The sequence below is a fragment of the Lissotriton helveticus genome, chromosome 1_1 (genome assembly GCF_964261635.1).
Source record: "Lissotriton helveticus chromosome 1_1, aLisHel1.1, whole genome shotgun sequence".
In the NCBI taxonomy this organism is placed as follows: Eukaryota; Metazoa; Chordata; class Amphibia; order Caudata; family Salamandridae; genus Lissotriton; species Lissotriton helveticus.
The window spans coordinates 217210051-217234328 of NC_136057.1; the positions used below are offsets into that span (position 1 = coordinate 217210051).

Below are 24278 nucleotides of genomic sequence, written 5' to 3' on the forward strand. Positions count from 1 at the left end.
AGCTCGTCATGAACAATGGATTTACAGATCATTCAGCACAGGAGGAAAATCTCCTGTAGCATTGAAGGTGTTAAGCATTTGAAATTTCAGCAGCACACGTAATCCATTTTAAATCCTGAAATTTGTACTATCTCATTTTCGGCTGACTTAGAAATCATGTGTCTAAAATGACCTTGTGAAATCAATAAAGTGCCAAATACTATTACTACCTACTAAATTACATACATTTTCAGCAGTTTCTTTGGGAACTTCCTCTTGGGCATAGATTATGCAATGTTTTCAAAGCAAACAGTCTCTGTTTAAGTAGACTTTCTTTCACTGCCATTTTGGTAAATGTTTCTGGTGATGCAGACGTAGGCATTGCTTGTTACTGTTTCAATTAGTTATAAAATAAGAGGAGGGATAAAATTGACCCAGCTGGTGTTTGAACACAAAGCCTTTGAATGCTTTTGCTACATTCGTCTAGGACTCCAAGCCGCTATCCATTGCACTAGAGATCCGACCTGATTCAACACGGTGATCAGAGATTCACAAATAAAAAGATGACCTATCAGCTGTTGACCAACTTTATCAAGTTAATCGGACACTACCTTACATTTTGAACATTGAATTGGGTAAAAGATAATCAACAAACTACATGATACAGTTTGGGTAAGTCTTCTTAACCCTTGTCAAAGAATGTAGAAGACAGATGGGTATGTAATGACTTGATTAAGACTTTTTTGAAACATCTCTAATAGGACTCCCCATTCATTGGATCCTGAAAAGAGTATGCAATTGATATACCTTTTCTTTAACCAAGCGGCCTGAACAGGGACTTGAACCCTGGGCCCTCAGATTAAAAGTCTGATGCTCTCCCGACTGAGCTACCCAGGCTCGGACAGGTAACTCCACAAAATGACCTTATCAACATTTGGAAGTGTCCCAACTATCACTACGTTTCTTAAGATGGTTGCCGGTATTAAGTACTGAATACGCGGAATATAATAATGAATTGGTACTTCAAGCATTTGAAATCTCTTCAGTAAATTTAACCTTATTGTAAGTCCTGAAATTGCTACTATCTCATTTTTTTTGCTGACTTAGAATTCATATGTTTTTATTGACATTGTAAAATTCAGGAAGGGCCCAAAATCTTACTTCTGAGTAAATTACATTTTCATAAGTACAGCTGCCAATTTCCTCTTCTGCAAAGATTGCGTAACTTGAATAGTATCTATTTAAAATAGACTTCCTTTCACTGCCCTTTTTGGTGAAGCAGAAGCATGCATGCACTGTTTATTACTCTTTTAAACAGTTATGAAATAAATAGGGATAAAACTGACTCTGGTGGGATTCGAACCCACAACCTTTGAATATCTTTTTTACATTCACCTAGAAGTCCAATGCGCTATCCATTGCGCCACAGAGCCAATACACTCTGATGAGGTGCAGAGATATTCTGAAATGAAATAATGTTGATCAGCTTTATAAAGTTCATTTGATACTATAACCATGGATTTATTTTGAATATTGAATTGGGGAAATTATATTCACCGTCTCAAGTTACATGATACCTTAGGTAAATCTACGTACGACTTAAGTTTAGTCAAATGGCACATGATATATGAGGCAGATGTGCATTTCACAACTCCATGAAAGACGTTTTTGCAATTTTAGTAATGGAATATCTTATTCGTCATGCAGGGGAACACAAAAAGAGCATCCAATTAGAGTAATTTTTCTTTAAAGGAAGCACCCGCCTGAACAGGGACTTGAACCCTGGACCCTCAGATTAAAAATCTGATGCTCTACCGACTGAGCTATCCAGGCTCTGCTATACTCTGTCTTAAAATCAGCTAAACAAATGTGGACGTACACTGACCTACACTCTGTGTATTAATATGGTTACATATATTAGCAATCAAAATTGTAGAGTTTAATAACAAATTGATGTTTTAACCCCTTCCATGCTCATGACGAGCTCAGCTCGTCGTGCAGTACACTTGTCGTGTGCTTATGACGAGCTGAGCTCGTCATGAACAATGGATTTACAGATCATTCAGCACAGGAGGAAAATCTCCTGTAGCATTGAAGGTGTTAAGCATTTGAAATTTCAGCAGCACACGTAATCCATTTTAAATCCTGAAATTTGTACTATCTCATTTTCGGCTGACTTAGAAATCATGTGTCTAAAATGACCTTGTGAAATCAATAAAGTGCCAAATACTATTACTACCTACTAAATTACATACATTTTCAGCAGTTTCTTTGGGAACTTCCTCTTGGGCATAGATTATGCAATGTTTTCAAAGCAAACAGTCTCTGTTTAAGTAGACTTTCTTTCACTGCCATTTTGGTAAATGTTTCTGGTGATGCAGACGTAGGCATTGCTTGTTACTGTTTCAATTAGTTATAAAATAAGAGGAGGGATAAAATTGACCCAGCTGGTGTTTGAACACAAAGCCTTTGAATGCTTTTGCTACATTCGTCTAGGACTCCAAGCCGCTATCCATTGCACTAGAGATCCGACCTGATTCAACACGGTGATCAGAGATTCACAAATAAAAAGATGACCTATCAGCTGTTGACCAACTTTATCAAGTTAATCGGACACTACCTTACATTTTGAACATTGAATTGGGTAAAAGATAATCAACAAACTACATGATACAGTTTGGGTAAGTCTTCTTAACCCTTGTCAAAGAATGTAGAAGACAGATGGGTATGTAATGACTTGATTAAGACTTTTTTGAAACATCTCTAATAGGACTCCCCATTCATTGGATCCTGAAAAGAGTATGCAATTGATATACCTTTTCTTTAACCAAGCGGCCTGAACAGGGACTTGAACCCTGGGCCCTCAGATTAAAAGTCTGATGCTCTCCCGACTGAGCTACCCAGGCTCGGACAGGTAACTCCACAAAATGACCTTATCAACATTTGGAAGTGTCCCAACTATCACTACGTTTCTTAAGATGGTTGCCGGTATTAAGTACTGAATACGCGGAATATAATAATGAATTGGTACTTCAAGCATTTGAAATCTCTTCAGTAAATTTAACCTTATTGTAAGTCCTGAAATTGCTACTATCTCATTTTTTTTGCTGACTTAGAATTCATATGTTTTTATTGACATTGTAAAATTCAGGAAGGGCCCAAAATCTTACTTCTGAGTAAATTACATTTTCATAAGTACAGCTGCCAATTTCCTCTTCTGCAAAGATTGCGTAACTTGAATAGTATCTATTTAAAATAGACTTCCTTTCACTGCCCTTTTTGGTGAAGCAGAAGCATGCATGCACTGTTTATTACTCTTTTAAACAGTTATGAAATAAATAGGGATAAAACTGACTCTGGTGGGATTCGAACCCACAACCTTTGAATATCTTTTTTACATTCACCTAGAAGTCCAATGCGCTATCCATTGCGCCACAGAGCCAATACACTCTGATGAGGTGCAGAGATATTCTGAAATGAAATAATGTTGATCAGCTTTATAAAGTTCATTTGATACTATAACCATGGATTTATTTTGAATATTGAATTGGGGAAATTATATTCACCGTCTCAAGTTACATGATACCTTAGGTAAATCTACGTACGACTTAAGTTTAGTCAAATGGCACATGATATATGAGGCAGATGTGCATTTCACAACTCCATGAAAGACGTTTTTGCAATTTTAGTAATGGAATATCTTATTCGTCATGCAGGGGAACACAAAAAGAGCATCCAATTAGAGTAATTTTTCTTTAAAGGAAGCACCCGCCTGAACAGGGACTTGAACCCTGGACCCTCAGATTAAAAATCTGATGCTCTACCGACTGAGCTATCCAGGCTCTGCTATACTCTGTCTTAAAATCAGCTAAACAAATGTGGACGTACACTGACCTACACTCTGTGTATTAATATGGTTACATATATTAGCAATCAAAATTGTAGAGTTTAATAACAAATTGATGTTTTAACCCCTTCCATGCTCATGACGAGCTCAGCTCGTCGTGCAGTACACTTGTCGTGTGCTTATGACGAGCTGAGCTCGTCATGAACAATGGATTTACAGATCATTCAGCACAGGAGGAAAATCTCCTGTAGCATTGAAGGTGTTAAGCATTTGAAATTTCAGCAGCACACGTAATCCATTTTAAATCCTGAAATTTGTACTATCTCATTTTCGGCTGACTTAGAAATCATGTGTCTAAAATGACCTTGTGAAATCAATAAAGTGCCAAATACTATTACTACCTACTAAATTACATACATTTTCAGCAGTTTCTTTGGGAACTTCCTCTTGGGCATAGATTATGCAATGTTTTCAAAGCAAACAGTCTCTGTTTAAGTAGACTTTCTTTCACTGCCATTTTGGTAAATGTTTCTGGTGATGCAGACGTAGGCATTGCTTGTTACTGTTTCAATTAGTTATAAAATAAGAGGAGGGATAAAATTGACCCAGCTGGTGTTTGAACACAAAGCCTTTGAATGCTTTTGCTACATTCGTCTAGGACTCCAAGCCGCTATCCATTGCACTAGAGATCCGACCTGATTCAACACGGTGATCAGAGATTCACAAATAAAAAGATGACCTATCAGCTGTTGACCAACTTTATCAAGTTAATCGGACACTACCTTACATTTTGAACATTGAATTGGGTAAAAGATAATCAACAAACTACATGATACAGTTTGGGTAAGTCTTCTTAACCCTTGTCAAAGAATGTAGAAGACAGATGGGTATGTAATGACTTTATTAAGACTTTTTTGAAACATCTCTAATAGGACTCCCCATTCATTGGATCCTGAAAAGAGTATGCAATTGATATACCTTTTCTTTAACCAAGCCGCCTGAACAGGGACTTGAACCCTGGGCCCTCAGATTAAAAGTCTGATGCTCTCCCGACTGAGCTACCCAGGCTCGGACAGGTCACTCCACAAAATGACCTTATCAACATTTGGAAGTGTCCCAACTATCACTACGTTTCTTAAGATGGTTGCCGGTATTAAGTACTGAATACGCGGAATATAATAATGAATTGGTACTTCAAGCATTTGAAATCTCTTCAGTAAATTTAACCTTATTGTAAGTCCTGAAATTGCTACTATCTCATTTTTTTTGCTGACTTAGAATTCATATGTTTTTATTGACATTGTAAAATTAAGGAAGGGACCAAAATCTTACTTCTGAGTAAATTACATTTTCATAAGTACAGCTGCCAATTTCCTCTTCTGCAAAGATTGCGTAACTTGAATAGTATCTATTTAAAATAGACTTCCTTTCACTGCCCTTTTTGGTGAAGCAGAAGCATGCATGCACTGTTTATTACTCTTTTAAACAGTTATGAAATAAATAGGGATAAAACTGACTCTGGTGGGATTCGAACCCACAACCTTTGAATATCTTTTTTACATTCACCTAGAAGTCCAATGCGCTATCCATTGCGCCACAGAGCCAATACGCTCTGATGAGGTGCAGAGATATTCTGAAATGAAATAATGTTGATCAGCTTTATAAAGTTCATTTGATACTATAACCATGGATTTATTTTGAATATTGAATTGGGGAAATTATATTCACCGTCTCAAGTTACATGATACCTTAGGTAAATCTACGTACGACTTAAGTTTAGTCAAATGGCACATGATATATGAGGCAGATGTGCATTTCACAACTCCATGAAAGACGTTTTTGCAATTTTAGTAATGGAATATCTTATTCGTCATGCAGGGGAACACAAAAAGAGCATCCAATTAGAGTAATTTTTCTTTAAAGGAAGCAACCTCCTGAACAGGGACTTGAACCCTGGTTCCTCAGATTAAACGTCTGATGCTCTACCGACTGAGCTATCCAGGCTCTGCTATACTCTGTCTTAAAAACAGCTAAACAAATGTGGACGTACACTGACCTACACTCTGTGTATTAATATGGTTACATACATTAGCAATCAAATTTGTAGAGTTTAATAACAAATTGATGTTTTAACCCCTTCCATGCTCATGACGAGCTCAGCTCGTCGTGCAGTACACTTGTCGTGTGCTTATGACGAGCTGAGCTCGTCATGAACAATGGATTTACAGATCATTCAGCACAGGAGGAAAATCTCCTGTAGCATTGAAGGTGTTAAGCATTTGAAATTTCAGCAGCACACGTAATCCATTTTAAATCCTGAAATTTGTACTATCTCATTTTCGGCTGACTTAGAAATCATGTGTCTAAAATGACATTGTGAAATCAATAAAGTGCCAAATACTATTACTACCTACTAAATTACATACATTTTCAGCAGTATCTTTGGGAATTTCCTCTTGGGCATAGATTATGCAATGTTTTCAAAGCAAACAGTCTCTGTTTAAGTAGACTTTCTTTCACTGCCATTTTGGTAAATGTTTCTGGTGATGCAGACGCAGGCATTGCTTGTTACTGTTTCAATTAGTTATAAAATAAGAGGAGGGATAAAATTGACCCAGCTGGTGTTTGAACACAAAGCCTTTGAATGCTTTTGCTACATTCGTCTAGGACTCCAAGCCGCTATCCATTGCACTAGAGATCCGACCTGATTCAACACGGTGATCAGAGATTCACAAATAAAAAGATGACCTATCAGCTGTTGACCAACTTTATCAAGTTAATCGGACACTACCTTACATTTTGAACATTGAATTGGGTAAAAGATAATCAACAAACTACATGATACAGTTTGGGTAAGTCTTCTTAACCCTTGTCAAAGAATGTAGAAGACAGATGGGTATGTAATGACTTGATTAAGACTTTTTTGAAACATCTCTAATAGGACTCCCCATTCATTGGATCCTGAAAAGAGTATGCAATTGATATACCTTTTCTTTAACCAAGCCGCCTGAACAGGGACTTGAACCCTGGGCCCTCAGATTAAAAGTCTGATGCTCTCCCGACTGAGCTATCCAGGCTCGGAGAGGGCGCTCCACAAAATGACCTTATCAACATTTGGAAGTGTCCCAACTATCACTACGTTTCTTAAGATGGTTGCCGGTATTAAGTACTGAATACGCGGAATATAATAATGAATTGGTACTTCAAGCATTTGAAATCTCTTCAGTAAATTTAACCTTATTGTAAGTCCTGAAATTGCTACTATCTCATTTTTTTTGCTGACTTAGAATTCATATGTTTTTATTGACATTGTAAAATTAAGGAAGGGCCCAAAATCTTACTTCTGAGTAAATTACATTTTCATAAGTACAGCTGCCAATTTCCTCTTCTGCAAAGATTGCGTAACTTGAATAGTATCTATTTAAAATAGACTTCCTTTCACTGCCCTTTTTGGTGAAGCAGAAGCATGCATGCACTGTTTATTACTCTTTTAAACAGTTATGAAATAAATAGGGATAAAACTGACTCTGGTGGGATTCGAACCCACAACCTTTGAATATCTTTTTTACATTCACCTAGAAGTCCAATGCGCTATCCATTGCGCCACAGAGCCAATACACTCTGATGAGGTGCAGAGATATTCTGAAATGAAATAATGTTGATCAGCTTTATAAAGTTCATTTGATACTATAACCATGGATTTATTTTGAATATTGAATTGGGGAAATTATATTCACCGTCTCAAGTTACATGATACCTTAGGTAAGTCTACGTACGACTTAAGTTTAGGCAAAAGGCACATGATATATGAGGCAGATGTGCATTTCACAACTCCATGAAAGACGTTTTTGCAATTTTAGTAATGGAATATCTTATTCGTCATGCAGGGGAACACAAAAAGAGCATCCAATTAGAGTAATTTTTCTTTAAAGGAAGCAACCGCCTGAACAGGGACTTGAACCCTGGACCCTCAGATTAAAAGTCTGATGCTCTACCGACTGAGCTATCCAGGCTCTGCTATACTCTGTCTTAAAATCAGCTAAACAAATGTGGACGTACACTGACCTACACTCTGTGTATTAATATGGTTACATATATTAGCAATCAAATTTGTAGAGTTTAATAACAAATTGATGTTTTAACCCCTTCCATGCTCATGACGAGCTCAGCTCGTCGTGCAGTACACTTGTCGTGTGCTTATGACGAGCTCAGCTCGTCATGAACAATGGATTTACAGATCATTCAGCACAGGAGGAAAATCTCCTGTAGCATTGAAGGTGTTAAGCATTTGAAATTTCAGCAGCACACGTAATCCATTTTAAATCCTGAAATTTGTACTATCTCATTTTCGGCTGACTTAGAAATCATGTGTCTAAAATGACCTTGTGAAATCAATAAAGTGCCAAATACTATTACTACCTACTAAATTACATACATTTTCAGCAGTTTCTTTGGGAACTTCCTCTTGGGCATAGATTATGCAATGTTTTCAAAGCAAACAGTCTCTGTTTAAGTAGACTTTCTTTCACTGCCATTTTGGTAAATGTTTCTGGTGATGCAGACGTAGGCATTGCTTGTTACTGTTTCAATTAGTTATAAAATAAGAGGAGGGATAAAATTGACCCAGCTGGTGTTTGAACACAAAGCCTTTGAATGCTTTTGCTACATTCGTCTAGGACTCCAAGCCGCTATCCATTGCACTAGAGATCCGACCTGATTCAACACGGTGATCAGAGATTCACAAATAAAAAGATGACCTATCAGCTGTTGACCAACTTTATCAAGTTAATCGGACACTACCTTACATTTTGAACATTGAATTGGGTAAAAGATAATCAACAAACTACATGATACAGTTTGGGTAAGTCTTCTTAACCCTTGTCAAAGAATGTAGAAGACAGATGGGTATGTAATGACTTGATTAAGACTTTTTTGAAACATCTCTAATAGGACTCCCCATTCATTGGATCCTGAAAAGAGTATGCAATTGATATACCTTTTCTTTAACCAAGCCGCCTGAACAGGGACTTGAACCCTGGGCCCTCAGATTAAAAGTCTGATGCTCTCCCGACTGAGCTACCCAGGCTCGGACAGGTCACTCCACAAAATGACCTTATCAACATTTGGAAGTGTCCCAACTATCACTACGTTTCTTAAGATGGTTGCCGGTATTAAGTACTGAATACGCGGAATATAATAATGAATTGGTACTTCAAGCATTTGAAATCTCTTCAGTAAATGTAACCTTATTGTAAGTCCTGAAATTGCTACTATCTCATTTTTTTTGCTGACTTAGAATTCATATGTTTTTATTGACATTGTAAAATTAAGGAAGGGCCCAAAATCTTACTTCTGAGTAAATTACATTTTCATAAGTACAGCTGCCAATTTCCTCTTCTGCAAAGATTGCGTAACTTGAATAGTATCTATTTAAAATAGACTTCCTTTCACTGCCCTTTTTGGTGAAGCAGAAGCATGCATGCACTGTTTATTACTCTTTTAAACAGTTATGAAATAAATAGGGATAAAACTGACTCTGGTGGGATTCGAACCCACAACCTTTGAATATCTTTTTTACATTCACCTAGAAGTCCAATGCGCTATCCATTGCGCCACAGAGCCAATACACTCTGATGAGGTGCAGAGATATTCTGAAATGAAATAATGTTGATCAGCTTTATAAAGTTCATTTGATACTATAACCATGGATTTATTTTGAATATTGAATTGGGGAAATTATATTCACCGTCTCAAGTTACATGATACCTTAGGTAAATCTACGTACGACTTAAGTTTAGTCAAATGGCACATGATATATGAGGCAGATGTGCATTTCACAACTCCATGAAAGACGTTTTTGCAATTTTAGTAATGGAATATCTTATTCGTCATGCAGGGGAACACAAAAAGAGCATCCAATTAGAGTAATTTTTCTTTAAAGGAAGCACCCGCCTGAACAGGGACTTGAACCCTGGACCCTCAGATTAAAAGTCTGATGCTCTACCGACTGAGCTATCCAGGCTCTGCTATACTCTGTCTTAAAATCAGCTAAACAAATGTGGACGTACACTGACCTACACTCTGTGTATTAATATGGTTACATATATTAGCAATCAAAATTGTAGAGTTTAATAACAAATTGATGTTTTAACCCCTTCCATGCTCATGACGAGCTCAGCTCGTCGTGCAGTACACTTGTCGTGTGCTTATGACGAGCTGAGCTCGTCATGAACAATGGATTTACAGATCATTCAGCACAGGAGGAAAATCTCCTGTAGCATTGAAGGTGTTAAGCATTTGAAATTTCAGCAGCACACGTAATCCATTTTAAATCCTGAAATTTGTACTATCTCATTTTCGGCTGACTTAGAAATCATGTGTCTAAAATGACCTTGTGAAATCAATAAAGTGCCAAATACTATTACTACCTACTAAATTACATACATTTTCAGCAGTTTCTTTGGGAACTTCCTCTTGGGCATAGATTATGCAATGTTTTCAAAGCAAACAGTCTCTGTTTAAGTAGACTTTCTTTCACTGCCATTTTGGTAAATGTTTCTGGTGATGCAGACGTAGGCATTGCTTGTTACTGTTTCAATTAGTTATAAAATAAGAGGAGGGATAAAATTGACCCAGCTGGTGTTTGAACACAAAGCCTTTGAATGCTTTTGCTACATTCGTCTAGGACTCCAAGCCGCTATCCATTGCACTAGAGATCCGACCTGATTCAACACGGTGATCAGAGATTCACAAATAAAAAGATGACCTATCAGCTGTTGACCAACTTTATCAAGTTAATCGGACACTACCTTACATTTTGAACATTGAATTGGGTAAAAGATAATCAACAAACTACATGATACAGTTTGGGTAAGTCTTCTTAACCCTTGTCAAAGAATGTAGAAGACAGATGGGTATGTAATGACTTGATTAAGACTTTTTTGAAACATCTCTAATAGGACTCCCCATTCATTGGATCCTGAAAAGAGTATGCAATTGATATACCTTTTCTTTAACCAAGCCGCCTGAACAGGGACTTGAACCCTGGGCCCTCAGATTAAAAGTCTGATGCTCTCCCGACTGAGCTACCCAGGCTCGGACAGGTCACTCCACAAAATGACCTTATCAACATTTGGAAGTGTCCCAACTATCACTACGTTTCTTAAGATGGTTGCCGGTATTAAGTACTGAATACGCGGAATATAATAATGAATTGGTACTTCAAGCATTTGAAATCTCTTCAGTAAATTTAACCTTATTGTAAGTCCTGAAATTGCTACTATCTCATTTTTTTTGCTGACTTAGAATTCATATGTTTTTATTGACATTGTAAAATTAAGGAAGGGCCCAAAATCTTACTTCTGAGTAAATTACATTTTCATAAGTACAGCTGCCAATTTCCTCTTCTGCAAAGATTGCGTAACTTGAATAGTATCTATTTAAAATAGACTTCCTTTCACTGCCCTTTTTGGTGAAGCAGAAGCATGCATGCACTGTTTATTACTCTTTTAAACAGTTATGAAATAAATAGGGATAAAACTGACTCTGGTGGGATTCGAACCCACAACCTTTGAATATCTTTTTTACATTCACCTAGAAGTCCAATGCGCTATCCATTGCGCCACAGAGCCAATACACTCTGATGAGGTGCAGAGATATTCTGAAATGAAATAATGTTGATCAGCTTTATAAAGTTCATTTGATACTATAACCATGGATTTATTTTGAATATTGAATTGGGGAAATTATATTCACCGTCTCAAGTTACATGATACCTTAGGTAAATCTACGTACGACTTAAGTTTAGTCAAATGGCACATGATATATGAGGCAGATGTGCATTTCACAACTCCATGAAAGACGTTTTTGCAATTTTAGTAATGGAATATCTTATTCGTCATGCAGGGGAACACAAAAAGAGCATCCAATTAGAGTAATTTTTCTTTAAAGGAAGCACCCGCCTGAACAGGGACTTGAACCCTGGACCCTCAGATTAAAAGTCTGATGCTCTACCGACTGAGCTATCCAGGCTCTGCTATACTCTGTCTTAAAATCAGCTAAACAAATGTGGACGTACACTGACCTACACTCTGTGTATTAATATGGTTACATATATTAGCAATCAAAATTGTAGAGTTTAATAACAAATTGATGTTTTAACCCCTTCCATGCTCATGACGAGCTCAGCTCGTCGTGCAGTACACTTGTCGTGTGCTTATGACGAGCTGAGCTCGTCATGAACAATGGATTTACAGATCATTCAGCACAGGAGGAAAATCTCCTGTAGCATTGAAGGTGTTAAGCATTTGAAATTTCAGCAGCACACGTAATCCATTTTAAATCCTGAAATTTGTACTATCTCATTTTCGGCTGACTTAGAAATCATGTGTCTAAAATGACCTTGTGAAATCAATAAAGTGCCAAATACTATTACTACCTACTAAATTACATACATTTTCAGCAGTTTCTTTGGGAACTTCCTCTTGGGCATAGATTATGCAATGTTTTCAAAGCAAACAGTCTCTGTTTAAGTAGACTTTCTTTCACTGCCATTTTGGTAAATGTTTCTGGTGATGCAGACGTAGGCATTGCTTGTTACTGTTTCAATTAGTTATAAAATAAGAGGAGGGATAAAATTGACCCAGCTGGTGTTTGAACACAAAGCCTTTGAATGCTTTTGCTACATTCGTCTAGGACTCCAAGCCGCTATCCATTGCACTAGAGATCCGACCTGATTCAACACGGTGATCAGAGATTCACAAATAAAAAGATGACCTATCAGCTGTTGACCAACTTTATCAAGTTAATCGGACACTACCTTACATTTTGAACATTGAATTGGGTAAAAGATAATCAACAAACTACATGATACAGTTTGGGTAAGTCTTCTTAACCCTTGTCAAAGAATGTAGAAGACAGATGGGTATGTAATGACTTGATTAAGACTTTTTTGAAACATCTCTAATAGGACTCCCCATTCATTGGATCCTGAAAAGAGTATGCAATTGATATACCTTTTCTTTAACCAAGCCGCCTGAACAGGGACTTGAACCCTGGGCCCTCAGATTAAAAGTCTGATGCTCTCCCGACTGAGCTACCCAGGCTCGGACAGGTCACTCCACAAAATGACCTTATCAACATTTGGAAGTGTCCCAACTATCACTACGTTTCTTAAGATGGTTGCCGGTATTAAGTACTGAATACGCGGAATATAATAATGAATTGGTACTTCAAGCATTTGAAATCTCTTCAGTAAATTTAACCTTATTGTAAGTCCTGAAATTGCTACTATCTCATTTTTTTTGCTGACTTAGAATTCATATGTTTTTATTGACATTGTAAAATTAAGGAAGGGCCCAAAATCTTACTTCTGAGTAAATTACATTTTCATAAGTACAGCTGCCAATTTCCTCTTCTGCAAAGATTGCGTAACTTGAATAGTATCTATTTAAAATAGACTTCCTTTCACTGCCCTTTTTGGTGAAGCAGAAGCATGCATGCACTGTTTATTACTCTTTTAAACAGTTATGAAATAAATAGGGATAAAACTGACTCTGGTGGGATTCGAACCCACAACCTTTGAATATCTTTTTTACATTCACCTAGAAGTCCAATGCGCTATCCATTGCGCCACAGAGCCAATACACTCTGATGAGGTGCAGAGATATTCTGAAATGAAATAATGTTGATCAGCTTTATAAAGTTCATTTGATACTATAACCATGGATTTATTTTGAATATTGAATTGGGGAAATTATATTCACCGTCTCAAGTTACATGATACCTTAGGTAAATCTACGTACGACTTAAGTTTAGTCAAATGGCACATGATATATGAGGCAGATGTGCATTTCACAACTCCATGAAAGACGTTTTTGCAATTTTAGTAATGGAATATCTTATTCGTCATGCAGGGGAACACAAAAAGAGCATCCAATTAGAGTAATTTTTCTTTAAAGGAAGCACCCGCCTGAACAGGGACTTGAACCCTGGACCCTCAGATTAAAAGTCTGATGCTCTACCGACTGAGCTATCCAGGCTCTGCTATACTCTGTCTTAAAATCAGCTAAACAAATGTGGACGTACACTGACCTACACTCTGTGTATTAATATGGTTACATATATTAGCAATCAAAATTGTAGAGTTTAATAACAAATTGATGTTTTAACCCCTTCCATGCTCATGACGAGCTCAGCTCGTCGTGCAGTACACTTGTCGTGTGCTTATGACGAGCTGAGCTCGTCATGAACAATGGATTTACAGATCATTCAGCACAGGAGGAAAATCTCCTGTAGCATTGAAGGTGTTAAGCATTTGAAATTTCAGCAGCACACGTAATCCATTTTAAATCCTGAAATTTGTACTATCTCATTTTCGGCTGACTTAGAAATCATGTGTCTAAAATGACCTTGTGAAATCAATAAAGTGCCAAATACTATTACTACCTACTAAATTACATACATTTTCAGCAGTTTCTTTGGGAACTTCCTCTTGGGCATAGATTATGCAATGTTTTCAAAGCAAACAGTCTCTGTTTAAGTAGACTTTCTTTCACTGCCATTTTGGTAAATGTTTCTGGTGATGCAGACGTAGGCATTGCTTGTTACTGTTTCAATTAGTTATAAAATAAGAGGAGGGATAAAATTGACCCAGCTGGTGTTTGAACACAAAGCCTTTGAATGCTTTTGCTACATTCGTCTAGGACTCCAAGCCGCTATCCATTGCACTAGAGATCCGACCTGATTCAACACGGTGATCAGAGATTCACAAATAAAAAGATGACCTATCAGCTGTTGACCAACTTTATCAAGTTATTCGGACACTACCTTACATTTTGAACATTGAATTGGGTAAAAGATAATCAACAAACTACATGATACAGTTTGGGTAAGTCTTCTTAACCCTTGTCAAAGAATGTAGAAGACAGATGGGTATGTAATGACTTGATTAAGACTTTTTTGAAACATCTCTAATAGGACTCCCCATTCATTGGATCCTGAAAAGAGTATGCAATTGATATACCTTTTCTTTAACCAAGCCGCCTGAACAGGGACTTGAACCGTGGGCCCTCAGATTAAAAGTCTGATGCTCTCCCGACTGAGCTACCCAGGCTCGGACAGGTCACTCCACAAAATGACCTTATCAACATTTGGAAGTGTCCCAACTATCACTACGTTTCTTAAGATGGTTGCCGGTATTAAGTACTGAATACGCGGAATATAATAATGAATTGGTACTTCAAGCATTTGAAATCTCTTCAGTAAATTTAACCTTATTGTAAGTCCTGAAATTGCTACTATCTCATTTTTTTTGCTGACTTAGAATTCATATGTTTTTATTGACATTGTAAAATTAAGGAAGGGCCCAAAATCTTACTTCTGAGTAAATTACATTTTCATAAGTACAGCTGCCAATTTCCTCTTCTGCAAAGATTGCGTAACTTGAATAGTATCTATTTAAAATAGACTTCCTTTCACTGCCCTTTTTGGTGAAGCAGAAGCATGCATGCACTGTTTATTACTCTTTTAAACAGTTATGAAATAAATAGGGATAAAACTGACTCTGGTGGGATTCGAACCCACAACCTTTGAATATCTTTTTTACATTCACCTAAAAGTCCAATGCGCTATCCATTGCGCCACAGAGCCAATACACTCTGATGAGGTGCAGAGATATTCTGAAATGAAATAATGTTGATCAGCTTTATAAAGTTCATTTGATACTATAACCATGGATTTATTTTGAATATTGAATTGGGGAAATTATATTCACCGTCTCAAGTTACATGATACCTTAGGTAAATCTACGTACGACTTAAGTTTAGTCAAATGGCACATGATATATGAGGCAGATGTGCATTTCACAACTCCATGAAAGACGTTTTTGCAATTTTAGTAATGGAATATCTTATTCGTCATGCAGGGGAACACAAAAAGAGCATCCAATTAGAGTAATTTTTCTTTAAAGGAAGCACCCGCCTGAACAGGGACTTGAACCCTGGACCCTCAGATTAAAAGTCTGATGCTCTACCGACTGAGCTATCCAGGCTCTGCTATACTCTGTCTTAAAATCAGCTAAACAAATGTGGACGTACACTGACCTACACTCTGTGTATTAATATGGTTACATATATTAGCAATCAAAATTGTAGAGTTTAATAACAAATTGATGTTTTAACCCCTTCCATGCTCATGACGAGCTCAGCTCGTCGTGCAGTACACTTGTCGTGTGCTTATGACGAGCTGAGCTCGTCATGAACAATGGATTTACAGATCATTCAGCACAGGAGGAAAATCTCCTGTAGCATTGAAGGTGTTAAGCATTTGAAATTTCAGCAGCACACGTAATCCATTTTAAATCCTGAAATTTGTACTATCTCATTTTCGGCTGACTTAGAAATCATGTGTCTAAAATGACCTTGTGAAATCAATAAAGTGCCAAATACTATTACTACCTACTAAATTACATACATTTTCAGCAGTTTCTTTGGGAACTTCCTCTTGGGCATAGATTATGCAATGTTTTCAAAGCAAACAGTCTCTGTTTAAGTAGACTTTCTTTCACTGCCATTTTGGTAAATGTTTCTGGTGATGCAGACGTAGGCATTGCTTGTTACTGTTTCAATTAGTTATAAAATAAGAGGAGGGATAAAATTGACCCAGCTGGTGTTTGAACACAAAGCCTTTGAATGCTTTTGCTACATTCGTCTAGGACTCCAAGCCGCTATCCATTGCACTAGAGATCCGACCTGATTCAACACGGTGATCAGAGATTCACAAATAAAAAGATGACCTATCAGCTGTTGACCAACTTTATCAAGTTAATCGGACACTACCTTACATTTTGAACATTGAATTGGGTAAAAGATAATCAACAAACTACATGATACAGTTTGGGTAAGTCTTCTTAACCCTTGTCAAAGAATGTAGAAGACAGATGGGTATGTAATGACTTGATTAAGACTTTTTTGAAACATCTCTAATAGGACTCCCCATTCATTGGATCCTGAAAAGAGTATGCAATTGATATACCTTTTCTTTAACCAAGCCGCCTGAACAGGGACTTGAACCCTGGGCCCTCAGATTAAAAGTCTGATGCTCTCCCGACTGAGCTACCCAGGCTCGGACAGGTCACTCCACAAAATGACCTTATCAACATTTGGAAGTGTCCCAACTATCACTAAGTTTCTTAAGATGGTTTGCCGGTATTAAGTACTGAATACGCGGAATATAATAATGAATTGGTACTTCAAGCATTTGAAATCTCTTCAGTAAATTTAACCTTATTGTAAGTCCTGAAATTGCTACTATCTCATTTTTTTGGCTGACTTAGAATTCATATGTTTTTATTGACATTGTAAAATTAAGGAAGGGCCCAAAATCTTACTTCTGAGTAAATTACATTTTCATAAGTACAGCTGCCAATTTCCTCTTCTGCAAAGATTGCGTAACTTGAATAGTATCTATTTAAAATAGACTTCCTTTCACTGCCCTTTTTGGTGAAGCAGAAGCATGCATGCACTGTTTATTACTCTTTTAAACAGTTATGAAATAAATAGGGATAAAACTGACTCTGGTGGGATTCGAACCCACAACCTTTGAATATCTTTTTTACATTCACCTAGAAGTCCAATGCGCTATCCATTGCGCCACAGAGCCAATACACTCTGATGAGGTGCAGAGATATTCTGAAATGAAATAATGTTGATCAGCTTTATAAAGTTCATTTGATACTATAACCATGGATTTATTTTGAATATTGAATTGGGGAAATTATATTCACCGTCTCAAGTTACATGATACCTTAGGTAAATCTACGTACGACTTAAGATAAGTCAAATGGCACATGATATATGAGGCAGATGTGCATTTCACAACTCCATGAAAGACGTTTTTGCAATTTTAGTAATGGAATATCTTATTCGTCATGCAGGGGAACACAAAAAGAGCATCCAATTAGAGTAATTTTTCTTTAAAGGAAGCACCCGCCTGAACAGGGACTTGAACCCTGGTTCCTCAGATTAAAAGTCTGATGCTCTACCGACTGAGCTATTCAGGCTCTGCTATACACTGTCTTAAAAACAGCTAAACAAATGTGGACGTACACTGACCTACACTCTGTGTATTAATATGGTTACATACATTAGCAATCAAATTTGTAGAGTTTAATAACAAATTGATGTTTTAACCCCTTCCATGCTCATGACGAGCTCAGCTCGTCGTGCAGTACACTTGTCGTGTGCTTATGACGAGCTGAGCTCGTCATGAACAATGGATTTACAGATCATTCAGCACAGGAGGAAAATCTCCTGTAGCATTGAAGGTGTTAAGCATTTGAAATTTCAGCAGCACACGTAATCCATTTTAAATCCTGAAATTTGTACTATCTCATTTTCGGCTGACTTAGAAATCATGTGTCTAAAATGACATTGTGAAATCAATAAAGTGCCAAATACTATTACTACCTACTAAATTACATTTTCAGCAGTATCTTTGGGAATTTCCTCTTGGGCATAGATTATGCAATGTTTTCAAAGCAAACAGTCTCTGTTTAAGTAGACTTTCTTTCACTGCCATTTTGGTAAATGTTTCTGGTGATGCAGACGCAGGCATTGCTTGTTACTGTTTCAATTAGTTATAAAATAAGAGGAGGGATAAAATTGACCCAGCTGGTGTTTGAACACAAAGCCTTTGAATGCTTTTGCTACATTCGTCTAGGACTCCAAGCCGCTATCCATTGCACTAGAGATCCGACCTGATTCAACACGGTGATCAGAGATTCACAAATAAAAAGATGACCTATCAGCTGTTGACCAACTTTATCAAGTTAATCGGACACTACCTTACATTTTGAACATTGAATTGGGTAAAAGATAATCAACAAACTACATGATACAGTTTGGGTAAGTCTTCTTAACCCTTGTCAAAGAATGTAGAAGACAGATGGGTATGTAATGACTTGATTAAGACTTTTTTGAAACATCTCTAATAGGACTCCCCATTCATTGGATCCTGAAAAGAGTATGCAATTGATATACCTTTTCTTTAACCAAGCCGCCTGAACAGGGACTTGAACCCTGGGCCCTCAGATTAAAAGTCTGATGCTCTCCCGACTGAGCTATCCAGGCTCGGAGAGGGCGCTCCACAAAATGACCTTATCAACATTTGGAAGTGTCCCAACTATCACTACGTTTCTTAAGATGGTTGCCGGTATTAAGTACTGAATACGCGGAATATAATAATGAATTGGTACTTCAAGCATTTGAAATCTCTTCAGTAAATTTAACCTTATTGTAAGTCCTGAAATTGCTACTATCTCATTTTTTTTGCTGACTTAGAATTCATATGTTTTTATTGACATTGTAAAATTAAGGAAGGGCCCAAAATCTTACTTCTGAGTAAATTACATTTTCATAAGTACAGCTGCCAATTTCCTCTTCTGCAAAGATTGCGTAACTTGAATAGTATCTATTTAAAATAGACTTCCTTTCACTGCCCTTTTTGGTGAAGCAGAAGCATGCATGCACTGTTTATTACTCTTTTAAACAGTTATGAAATAAATAGGGATAAAACTGCCTCTGGTGGGATTCGAACCCACAACCTTTGAATATCTTTTTTACATTCACCTAGAAGTCCAATGCGCTATCCATTGCGCCACAGAGCCAATACACTCTGATGAGGTGCAGAGATATTCTGAAATGAAATAATGTTGATCAGCTTTATAAAGTTCATTTGATACTATAACCATGGATTTATTTTGAATATTGAATTGGGGAAATTATATTCACCGTCTCAAGTTACATGATACCTTAGGTAATCTACGTACGACTTAAGTTTAGGCAAAAGGCACATGATATATGAGGCAGATGTGCATTTCACAACTCCATGAAAGACGTTTTTGCAATTTTAGTAATGGAATATCTTATTCGTCATGCAGGGGAACACAAAAAGAGCATCCAATTAGAGTAATTTTTCTTTAAAGGAAGCAACCGCCTGAACAGGGACTTGAACCCTGGACCCTCAGATTAAAAGTCTGATGCTCTACCGACTGAGCTATCCAGGCTCTGCTACACTCTGTCTTAAAATCAGCTAAACAAATGTGGACGTACACTGACCTACACTCTGTGTATTAATATGGTTACATATATTAGCAATCAAATTTGTAGAGTTTAATAACAAATTGATGTTTTAACCCCTTCCATGCTCATGACGAGCTCAGCTCGTCGTGCAGTACACTTGTCGTGTGCTTATGACGAGCTCAGCTCATCATGAACAATGGATTTACAGATCATTCAGCACAGGAGGAAAATCTCCTGTAGCATTGAAGGTGTTAAGCATTTGAAATTTCAGCAGCACACGTAATCCATTTTAAATCCTGAAATTTGTACTATCTCATTTTCGGCTGACTTAGAAATCATGTGTCTAAAATGACCTTGTGAAATCAATAAAGTGCCAAATACTATTACTACCTACTAAATTACATACATTTTCAGCAGTTTCTTTGGGAACTTCCTCTTGGGCATAGATTATGCAATGTTTTCAAAGCAAACAGTCTCTGTTTAAGTAGACTTTCTTTCACTGCCATTTTGGTAAATGTTTCTGGTGATGCAGACGTAGGCATTGCTTGTTACTGTTTCAATTAGTTATAAAATAAGAGGAGGGATAAAATTGACCCAGCTGGTGTTTGAACACAAAGCCTTTGAATGCTTTTGCTACATTCGTCTAGGACTCCAAGCCGCTATCCATTGCACTAGAGATCCGACCTGATTCAACACGGTGATCAGAGATTCACAAATAAAAAGATGACCTATCAGCTGTTGACCAACTTTATCAAGTTAATCGGACACTACCTTACATTTTGAACATTGAATTGGGTAAAAGATAATCAACAAACTACATGATACAGTTTGGGTAAGTCTTCTTAACCCTTGTCAAAGAATGTAGAAGACAGATGGGTATGTAATGACTTGATTAAGACTTTTTTGAAACATCTCTAATAGGACTCCCCATTCATTGGATCCTGAAAAGAGTATGCAATTGATATACCTTTTCTTTAACCAAGCCGCCTGAACAGGGACTTGAACCCTGGGCCCTCAGATTAAAAGTCTGATGCTCTCCCGACTGAGCTACCCAGGCTCGGACAGGTCACTCCACAAAATGACCTTATCAACATTTGGAAGTGTCCCAACTATCCCTACGTTTCTTAAGATGGTTGCCGGTATTAAGTACTGAATACGCGGAATATAATAATGAATTGGTACTTCAAGCATTTGAAATCTCTTCAGTAAATTTAACCTTATTGTAAGTCCTGAAATTGCTACTATCTCATTTTTTTTGCTGACTTAGAATTCATATGTTTTTATTGACATTGTAAAATTAAGGAAGGGCCCAAAATCTTACTTCTGAGTAAATTACATTTTCATAAGTACAGCTGCCAATTTCCTCTTCTGCAAAGATTGCGTAACTTGAATAGTATCTATTTAAAATAGACTTCCTTTCACTGCCCTTTTTGGTGAAGCAGAAGCATGCATGCACTGTTTATTACTCTTTTAAACAGTTATGAAATAAATAGGGATAAAACTGACTCTGGTGGGATTCGAACCCACAACCTTTGAATATCTTTTTTACATTCACCTAGAAGTCCAATGTGCTATCCATTGCGCCACAGAGCCAATACACTCTGATGAGGTGCAGAGATATTCTGAAATGAAATAATGTTGATCAGCTTTATAAAGTTCATTTGATACTATAACCATGGATTTATTTTGAATATTGAATTGGGGAAATTATATTCACCGTCTCAAGTTACATGATACCTTAGGTAAATCTACGTACGACTTAAGTTTAGTCAAATGGCACATGATATATGAGGCAGATGTGCATTTCACAACTCCATGAAAGACGTTTTTGCAATTTTAGTAATGGAATATCTTATTCGTCATGCAGGGGAACACAAAAAGAGCATCCAATTAGAGTAATTTTTCTTTAAAGGAAGCACCCGCCTGAACAGGGACTTGAACCCTGGACCCTCAGATTAAAAGTCTGATGCTCTACCGACTGAGCTATCCAGGCTCTGCTATACTCTGTCTTAAAATCAGCTAAACAAATGTGGACGTACACTGACCTACACTCTGTGTATTAATATGGTTACATATATTAGCAATCAAAATTGTAGAGTTTAATAACAAATTGATGTTTTAACCCCTTCCATGCTCATGACGAGCTCAGCTCGTCGTGCAGTACACTTGTCGTGTGCTTATGACGAGCTGAGCTCGTCATGAACAATGGATTTACAGATCATTCAGCACAGGAGGAAAATCTCCTGTAGCATTGAAGGTGTTAAGCATTTGAAATTTCAGCAGCACACGTAATCCATTTTAAATCCTGAAATTTGTACTATCTCATTTTCGGCTGACTTAGAAATCATGTGTCTAAAATGACCTTGTGAAATCAATAAAGTGCCAAATACTATTACTACCTACTAAATTACATACATTTTCAGCAGTTTCTTTTGGAACTTCCTCTTGGGCATAGATTATGCAATGTTTTCAAAGCAAACAGTCTCTGTTTAAGTAGACTTTCTTTCACTGCCATTTTGGTAAATGTTTCTGGTGATGCAGACGTAGGCATTGCTTGTTACTGTTTCAATTAGTTATAAAATAAGAGGAGGGATAAAATTGACCCAGCTGGTGTTTGAACACAAAGCCTTTGAATGCTTTTGCTACATTCGTCTAGGACTCCAAGCCGCTATCCATTGCACTAGAGATCCGACCTGATTCAACACGGTGATCAGAGATTCACAAATAAAAAGATGACCTATCAGCTGTTGACCAACTTTATCAAGTTAATCGGACACTACCTTACATTTTGAACATTGAATTGGGTAAAAGATAATCAACAAACTACATGATACAGTTTGGGTAAGTCTTCTTAACCCTTGTCAAAGAATGTAGAAGACAGATGGGTATGTAATGACTTGATTAAGACTTTTTTGAAACATCTCTAATAGGACTCCCCATTCATTGGATCCTGAAAAGAGTATGCAATTGATATACCTTTTCTTTAACCAAGCCGCCTGAACAGGGACTTGAACCCTGGGCCCTCAGATTAAAAGTCTGATGCTCTCCCGACTGAGCTACCCAGGCTCGGACAGGTCACTCCACAAAATGACCTTATCAACATTTGGAAGTGTCCCAACTATCACTACGTTTCTTAAGATGGTTGCCGGTATTAAGTACTGAATACGCGGAATATAATAATGAATTGGTACTTCAAGCATTTGAAATCTCTTCAGTAAATTTAACCTTATTGTAAGTCCTGAAATTGCTACTATCTCATTTTTTTTGCTGACTTAGAATTCATATGTTTTTATTGACATTGTAAAATTAAGGAAGGGCCCAAAATCTTACTTCTGAGTAAATTACATTTTCATAAGTACAGCTGCCAATTTCCTCTTCTGCAAAGATTGCGTAACTTGAATAGTATCTATTTAAAATAGACTTCCTTTCACTGCCCTTTTTGGTGAAGCAGAAGCATGCATGCACTGTTTATTACTCTTTTAAACAGTTATGAAATAAATAGGGATAAAACTGACTCTGGTGGGATTCGAACCCACAACCTTTGAATATCTTTTTTACATTCACCTAGAAGTCCAATGCGCTATCCATTGCGCCACAGAGCCAATACACTCTGATGAGGTGCAGAGATATTCTGAAATGAAATAATGTTGATCAGCTTTATAAAGTTCATTTGATACTATAACCATGGATTTATTTTGAATATTGAATTGGGGAAATTATATTCACCGTCTCAAGTTACATGATACCTTAGGTAAATCTACGTACGACTTAAGTTTAGTCAAATGGCACATGATATATGAGGCAGATGTGCATTTCACAACTCCATGAAAGACGTTTTTGCAATTTTAGTAATGGAATATCTTATTCGTCATGCAGGGGAACACAAAAAGAGCATCCAATTAGAGTAATTTTTCTTTAAAGGAAGCACCCGCCTGAACAGGGACTTGAACCCTGGTTCCTCAGATTAAAAGTCTGATGCTCTACCGACTGAGCTATTCAGGCTCTGCTATACACTGTCTTAAAAACAGCTAAACAAATGTGGACGTACACTGACCTACACTCTGTGTATTAATATGGTTACATACATTAGCAATCAAATTTGTAGAGTTTAATAACAAATTGATGTTTTAACCCCTTCCATGCTCATGACGAGCTCAGCTCGTCGTGCAGTACACTTGTCGTGTGCTTATGACGAGCTGAGCTCGTCATGAACAATGGATTTACAGATCATTCAGCACAGGAGGAAAATCTCCTGTAGCATTGAAGGTGTTAAGCATTTGAAATTTCAGCAGCACACGTAATCCATTTTAAATCCTGAAATTTGTACTATCTCATTTTCGGCTGACTTAGAAATCATGTGTCTAAAATGACAT

General features: G+C 37.2%; 24 non-coding genes across 24 annotated transcripts; all 24 read right to left on the bottom strand.

Annotated features, from left to right (window-relative positions):
* Positions 1 to 1321: 1321 nt before the first annotated feature.
* TRNAR-UCU (transfer RNA arginine (anticodon UCU)) lies at positions 1322 to 1412 on the bottom strand. The gene is given in 2 exon segments: positions 1322 to 1357; positions 1376 to 1412. It is a non-coding gene; the product is annotated as a tRNA-Arg (tRNA).
* A 327-nt stretch (positions 1413 to 1739) lies between these two features.
* TRNAK-UUU (transfer RNA lysine (anticodon UUU)) lies at positions 1740 to 1812 on the bottom strand. Its single transcript has one exon. It is a non-coding gene; the product is annotated as a tRNA-Lys (tRNA).
* A 1518-nt stretch (positions 1813 to 3330) lies between these two features.
* Positions 3331 to 3421, bottom strand: TRNAR-UCU (transfer RNA arginine (anticodon UCU)). Its single transcript is given in 2 exon segments — positions 3331 to 3366; positions 3385 to 3421. It is a non-coding gene; the product is annotated as a tRNA-Arg (tRNA).
* A 327-nt stretch (positions 3422 to 3748) lies between these two features.
* TRNAK-UUU (transfer RNA lysine (anticodon UUU)) lies at positions 3749 to 3821 on the bottom strand. The gene has a single exon. It is a non-coding gene; the product is annotated as a tRNA-Lys (tRNA).
* Positions 3822 to 5339: 1518 nt separating this feature from the next.
* On the bottom strand, positions 5340 to 5430 carry TRNAR-UCU (transfer RNA arginine (anticodon UCU)). The gene is given in 2 exon segments: positions 5340 to 5375; positions 5394 to 5430. It is a non-coding gene; the product is annotated as a tRNA-Arg (tRNA).
* Positions 5431 to 6830: 1400 nt separating this feature from the next.
* On the bottom strand, positions 6831 to 6903 carry TRNAK-UUU (transfer RNA lysine (anticodon UUU)). Its single transcript has one exon. It is a non-coding gene; the product is annotated as a tRNA-Lys (tRNA).
* Positions 6904 to 7348: 445 nt separating this feature from the next.
* TRNAR-UCU (transfer RNA arginine (anticodon UCU)) lies at positions 7349 to 7439 on the bottom strand. The gene is given in 2 exon segments: positions 7349 to 7384; positions 7403 to 7439. It is a non-coding gene; the product is annotated as a tRNA-Arg (tRNA).
* A 327-nt stretch (positions 7440 to 7766) lies between these two features.
* Positions 7767 to 7839, bottom strand: TRNAK-UUU (transfer RNA lysine (anticodon UUU)). Its single transcript has one exon. It is a non-coding gene; the product is annotated as a tRNA-Lys (tRNA).
* A 1518-nt stretch (positions 7840 to 9357) lies between these two features.
* TRNAR-UCU (transfer RNA arginine (anticodon UCU)) lies at positions 9358 to 9448 on the bottom strand. Its single transcript is given in 2 exon segments — positions 9358 to 9393; positions 9412 to 9448. It is a non-coding gene; the product is annotated as a tRNA-Arg (tRNA).
* Positions 9449 to 9775: 327 nt separating this feature from the next.
* TRNAK-UUU (transfer RNA lysine (anticodon UUU)) lies at positions 9776 to 9848 on the bottom strand. Its single transcript has one exon. It is a non-coding gene; the product is annotated as a tRNA-Lys (tRNA).
* Positions 9849 to 11366: 1518 nt separating this feature from the next.
* On the bottom strand, positions 11367 to 11457 carry TRNAR-UCU (transfer RNA arginine (anticodon UCU)). Its single transcript is given in 2 exon segments — positions 11367 to 11402; positions 11421 to 11457. It is a non-coding gene; the product is annotated as a tRNA-Arg (tRNA).
* A 327-nt stretch (positions 11458 to 11784) lies between these two features.
* TRNAK-UUU (transfer RNA lysine (anticodon UUU)) lies at positions 11785 to 11857 on the bottom strand. Its single transcript has one exon. It is a non-coding gene; the product is annotated as a tRNA-Lys (tRNA).
* Positions 11858 to 13375: 1518 nt separating this feature from the next.
* On the bottom strand, positions 13376 to 13466 carry TRNAR-UCU (transfer RNA arginine (anticodon UCU)). Its single transcript is given in 2 exon segments — positions 13376 to 13411; positions 13430 to 13466. It is a non-coding gene; the product is annotated as a tRNA-Arg (tRNA).
* Positions 13467 to 13793: 327 nt separating this feature from the next.
* Positions 13794 to 13866, bottom strand: TRNAK-UUU (transfer RNA lysine (anticodon UUU)). Its single transcript has one exon. It is a non-coding gene; the product is annotated as a tRNA-Lys (tRNA).
* Positions 13867 to 15802: 1936 nt separating this feature from the next.
* TRNAK-UUU (transfer RNA lysine (anticodon UUU)) lies at positions 15803 to 15875 on the bottom strand. Its single transcript has one exon. It is a non-coding gene; the product is annotated as a tRNA-Lys (tRNA).
* A 1519-nt stretch (positions 15876 to 17394) lies between these two features.
* On the bottom strand, positions 17395 to 17485 carry TRNAR-UCU (transfer RNA arginine (anticodon UCU)). The gene is given in 2 exon segments: positions 17395 to 17430; positions 17449 to 17485. It is a non-coding gene; the product is annotated as a tRNA-Arg (tRNA).
* A 327-nt stretch (positions 17486 to 17812) lies between these two features.
* TRNAK-UUU (transfer RNA lysine (anticodon UUU)) lies at positions 17813 to 17885 on the bottom strand. The gene has a single exon. It is a non-coding gene; the product is annotated as a tRNA-Lys (tRNA).
* A 996-nt stretch (positions 17886 to 18881) lies between these two features.
* Positions 18882 to 18954, bottom strand: TRNAK-UUU (transfer RNA lysine (anticodon UUU)). Its single transcript has one exon. It is a non-coding gene; the product is annotated as a tRNA-Lys (tRNA).
* Positions 18955 to 19399: 445 nt separating this feature from the next.
* TRNAR-UCU (transfer RNA arginine (anticodon UCU)) lies at positions 19400 to 19490 on the bottom strand. Its single transcript is given in 2 exon segments — positions 19400 to 19435; positions 19454 to 19490. It is a non-coding gene; the product is annotated as a tRNA-Arg (tRNA).
* Positions 19491 to 19816: 326 nt separating this feature from the next.
* On the bottom strand, positions 19817 to 19889 carry TRNAK-UUU (transfer RNA lysine (anticodon UUU)). Its single transcript has one exon. It is a non-coding gene; the product is annotated as a tRNA-Lys (tRNA).
* Positions 19890 to 21407: 1518 nt separating this feature from the next.
* Positions 21408 to 21498, bottom strand: TRNAR-UCU (transfer RNA arginine (anticodon UCU)). Its single transcript is given in 2 exon segments — positions 21408 to 21443; positions 21462 to 21498. It is a non-coding gene; the product is annotated as a tRNA-Arg (tRNA).
* A 327-nt stretch (positions 21499 to 21825) lies between these two features.
* Positions 21826 to 21898, bottom strand: TRNAK-UUU (transfer RNA lysine (anticodon UUU)). The gene has a single exon. It is a non-coding gene; the product is annotated as a tRNA-Lys (tRNA).
* A 1518-nt stretch (positions 21899 to 23416) lies between these two features.
* Positions 23417 to 23507, bottom strand: TRNAR-UCU (transfer RNA arginine (anticodon UCU)). The gene is given in 2 exon segments: positions 23417 to 23452; positions 23471 to 23507. It is a non-coding gene; the product is annotated as a tRNA-Arg (tRNA).
* Positions 23508 to 23834: 327 nt separating this feature from the next.
* On the bottom strand, positions 23835 to 23907 carry TRNAK-UUU (transfer RNA lysine (anticodon UUU)). Its single transcript has one exon. It is a non-coding gene; the product is annotated as a tRNA-Lys (tRNA).
* Positions 23908 to 24278: the final 371 nt, after the last annotated feature.